This window comes from Macaca fascicularis, chromosome 2 (genome assembly GCF_037993035.2).
Source record: "Macaca fascicularis isolate 582-1 chromosome 2, T2T-MFA8v1.1".
NCBI lineage: Eukaryota > Metazoa > Chordata > Mammalia > Primates > Cercopithecidae > Macaca > Macaca fascicularis.
The window spans coordinates 86,001,249-86,006,100 of record NC_088376.1 but is presented as its reverse complement, the minus strand read 5'-3'; the positions used below and the strand labels follow the sequence as shown (position 1 = coordinate 86,006,100).

General features: G+C 39.3%; 1 pseudogene; it reads right to left on the bottom strand.

Moving 5' to 3' along the window:
- Positions 1 to 3,078: 3,078 nt before the first annotated feature.
- On the bottom strand, positions 3,079 to 3,834 carry LOC102144614 (large ribosomal subunit protein uL2-like; annotated as a pseudogene).
- Positions 3,835 to 4,852: the final 1,018 nt, after the last annotated feature.

Sequence of the window (4,852 nt, the reverse complement as noted above, 5' to 3'; positions counted from 1 at the left end):
TTTCATGAAATTTTACTGCATTGCTATTGGTTCACACATGTGTCATAGCATCCTGCAGGTACTATCAAGTCATAAGTAGATGATCTTCTGAACTTTTATAAGAAAATAATTTAAGTAGAGCTGAATTGAGTAACACAAATTGAGTATTTACTATATTATAGCAGGTGTATTATTTAGAAGCAGTCATAAGATCATATTTAAAAGTTTCCAAACAAAGACCCTTGATAAAATGGAAAAAGAAACACCTTTAGACATATATATTTTTTTCTTTACACAGGAATGATAATGACAACAGCACTATTCCTTTACAGTCTCTCTGGAGTTATTCTTACCATGGCAGTTGCAGAAGAATGAAAGCTTCATGCTTTGGGAAGGCTGAATTTTTATGTCTGGAGCTCTTCTATTAGGTCGCACTGTTAAAGGCATAGTTCTTTCCTAAGGGAAACTTTTCCTGCTTCATAGCAGTCCCATGTATTCTGCCTGCGGCTGCTCTGCTGCCCTGCACTCCATGCATACCAACCTTATTAAAACAGGGTAAAAATGGTTCTTATGGAAAGTGTATCGTTGTTGCTCAACTGGTTATTTTAAATTTTAAAAATATAGTTCTGATTTTCAGAAAAAAGAAAAAATACCATACAAGTTGTATCTGGACATCTCCAGAAATGAACAGACATAAAGCAGGTCTGCTAGAATTTGCACAGCATTTATGTTTGACTTCCTCTCTTATGGTGATATTTATTTCATGGCAAGGTACATATATAATGCCACGCTCCTTGGAGGACACAGAAGGAAAAATTCCAGGTACCAACTCCATTCTCTTTTACCTGCATACTCAACAATGTTAGAATCTTCCCATAGAAGAAAGACAGACTAAAAGTATGGCGATTCTGCACTCTTTTTAATTTTTAATTACTTATATTTATTTCTCTTTTCCTTTTTAGTTGTTCAGGTTCCCAAAGTGTAAAATATTATCTTGTCCTTCTTCAGTCAATGCGAGTTTCCTCTAATGGGATGATAGCTCTTTTCCTTTATGACTCAATGATGTAATTCATCTGAGTTTTACCTTCCTTTTTCTGCTTAAAATCTGTGTACTTTATGAAAATCACTTTGTTTTTTGAAATATATAGTAAAGCCTTTTTTGTTGTTGTTGTTATTTGTAGTGGTTTTTGTTTGTTTGTTTTGAGACAGTGTCTTGCTCTGTTGCCCAGGCTGGAGTTCAGTGGTGCAATCACAGCTCACTGCAGCCTCAGACTCCTGAGATTAAGGGATCCTCTTGCCTCAGCCTCCTTTGTAGCTGGGACTACAGGCATGCACTACCACACTCGGCTAATTTTTCTGATTTTTAGTAGAGATGGGGTCATGCTATGATGCCCAGGCTGGTCTCAAACTCCTGGCCTCAAGTGATCCTCCTGCCCTGACTTCCCAAAGTGCTGAAATTACAAGTGTGAGCGACTGGACCTAGTCAATAGTAAAGGCTTTCATTTATGAAGATGGTGGCTTGAATATTTCCCTCCAGTCCAAATCAATGACAAACTGTCTTTCCTGAGCCAAGCAGCTGTTGGACCAGCTCACAGGAGTCTAGAGGGTAGGAGCCAGGCGTTGGTTCTTCCAAGAACAGATGGAGAGAAAAGGAATACCTTTTCCCCTTCGGCTCTTAGGGATGCCTTCAGAGACCAGTAATGGAGAACTACAAGGTGCTGATAAAAATTCTGTGAATCCTGAAGGGAGCTTGCCCTGCAGAGATCAACAAATCTCCAGGAGGAAAATGAGTGTTCCTAGAAAAATATGCTTGTCTCCTTCTCCAGCAGAAATAGCCAAATGGGTGATAAAGGTCCTTTCTAATGCCAAGGCTTGGAGAATGCTAGCTTTTACACATAAGGAGATTATAAGCAAAAATAAGTTTCTGTGATTCTTGGATAACAATGTTTCATAGATGGCGCTAAATACTTCCTATTTTATCACCTCTGTAGGCAAATAATATGTAGTTGTACCACTTTTTTCTTTAACATTATTGAATGAATTCAGGTTTTGTCTGTCTAATCAACCCGCCACTGTTCATCCAAAGAGTTTAGTATCCATTGATGATCATTGCTTAGATCCATTATTTAATTAGGGGCTTTCTGGTTAAATATATTTTTTACATCTATACCATGAAAAAATATTCTGCACCTATTATAAATAATAGCTAATGCTTCCATGGCTCTTACTTTGAGTAAGATGTGGTTCTAAGCATTTTATACAGACTAATATATTGTGCTTAATAACAACCCAAGGAAATAGTTACAATAATTATGCCCATATTACAGATAAAAACTCAGAAACAAAATAATTTGTCCCAATCACTGCTACTAAGTGATAAGTTGGGATTCCAAAGAATGAATGAATTATACATATATATATATATAATGAATGAGAGAGATAAATATATAATGAATGAGCTATATATATATATCATATATATGCTGGAAAAAAGAAAGATGTGAAAGAGTTGCATGTAAGATGATTATGCTTTTGTAAAATAAACAATGGTAAATTGATAAATGTGCTTATGAGAAAGATAAACACCACATTATGAATTGGTTACACAGTGACGGAGGGAGATGTAATATTGGGAATGTATAGAGATAGAGTGGGGGACTAGAGGGAAAGAAGAGAGACAAGCAGATGTCCCACAAAAGACAGCACTTACAAAAATTCAAAGTAAAATAACATATACAATATGATTGATTTTTAATATAAAATTATGTATATGTATGTTTATATACACACACAACTACATATGTGTGTATAGATTTATGTTGATAGAGAAATGCACAAACATATGGCTACTAAATTGCTTATGTTTTTGATCTCAGGTTGGTGGGATTTTAGGTGATATATAATCCTTTCTTCACCTTTTTATGTACCACTTAACTATTTTACAATAATCTTATATTTATATAACAAAAAACTCATAATACATCTCTTTCAATTGTGGAAACACACATAAGAGAGTTAGGAATGAATATTATCTTTTATTTTTATTTATTTATTTATTTTTTGGTGGCAGAAGGACAAACTTTATTGAGCCCCTCATCACTAGTTCTCTTTCTCCTGCACAGTCTCAGCTCCCTGGAGACGTCCAGTCTGGCGGGCAGCAATGCGACCCACTTTATGGCCAGCAGGGGCATCTCTGCAGATGGTGGAGGGCTTGCCGATGTGCTGGCGTTTGCCACCTCTGAAACGATGCTCCACAAGGTTCATGGCCACACCCCGTACTCGTGGCCAGCGGTTTCTCTTTGCCTTATATTTGTGGTGGGCCCGGCCAGCCTTCAAGATGGCTTATGTCAATTCGGCCACCTGTGGCCACTACACCACCCGCAGCTCTGTTGGCTGAGGAGATAACCTTCTTGGAGCCAGAGGGCAGCTTCATGGGTCTTCTGGGTCTCAGGGTTGTGGAAGATAATGGAGGCATCGTTCCCTGATGCCCGGGCCAGCTTGCCACAGTCTTCAGGCTTGGCCTTCAAGCAGCACACGGTTGTACCCTCAGGCATGGTGTCTACACTGCCAATGTTGAGCTGGACCTTCTTGCCGCAATACACACACTGACCCATGTGAATACCCTCAGCGGCAATGAACAGCTCCTTCCACTTCTTAAACCGGTACGAATCCCGGAAGACCACCTTGGCGAGGGGCGCACCGCAGCCCAGGTAGTGGATAGCGTCCTTCACTGTGCTCTTGTAGCAGCTGGGAGAAGTCCATGGCGTGCAGGCGCGCGATGCCCTGGCGGTGCTTCACCTGGGCGGGGAACGCAGACCCGGCACCCTTCCACTGTCCTCAGATCATGCGGCCCATGGCGACGCGTCCCGCTCACAAGCCCGGCCGAAAGACCTAATATGAGTTTTTTTGTTTTTGTTTTTGTTTTTTGACGGAGTCTCGCTCTGTCGCCCAGGCTGGAGTGCAGTGGCACCATCCTGGCTCACTGCAAGCTCTGCCTCCCGGGTTCAAGCAGTTCTCTGCCTCAGCCTCCTGAGTAGCTGGGACTACAGGTGCACGCCACCACCCCCAGCTAAATTTTTTGTGTTTTTAGTAGAGATGGGGTTTTACCATCTTGGCCAGGCTGATCTTGAACTTCTGACATTGTGATACGCCTGCCTCGGCCTCCCAAAGTGCTGGGATTACAGGCGTGAGCCACCACGCCCCGTAGAATATGACCTTTTCAAACTACTAATATATCAGTTATATAAAACAATTTTACTATTTAAACTACAAGTATAGTTCAAACCCCTCAAAGTTTACGGTTATTAAATACTGAAGGTAATAGCACAGAATTTGAACCAGTAGTAAAACTTCACCAATTAATAGTATTTGTCAAGATCTATCTAAATCCCTGAAAGCACCGAATTATAGAATGTGAAGAAATGACATTTTGTTAGCTCCAAGCTATTTAACAAAAGAGAGAAAGCATCAGTTCAAGAAGAACAATTGCATTTATTCACTGTTCTGTAGTTCATTATAAGAGAATAAGACTTTGTGCTATTGCATCTCAAAATGAAGACTTCTGTGCCTTCCCTAAGACCTTACCAGTTGAACAAAGTTTGTGGTAGATTCTTATGTTAACTAAGTTTGAGTCACTGTTTTTTGCATTTTTTCAGATTGTGTAGTACATCTAAATAATTTAATTATCACAGACATAGCAATCCAACATAGAAAGATAAATGACTTGTTTGCACCATTGTTCAAAAAAACTTGTACTATTTTATATTTTTAATAAAATTTTTAGCTTCATTAGTACAAAAGTCTAAACATCCATAGATATGAATGTTTCTGGGACTGAAGAAGTTTCTTCAAATATCAAGTGCATACATAATAC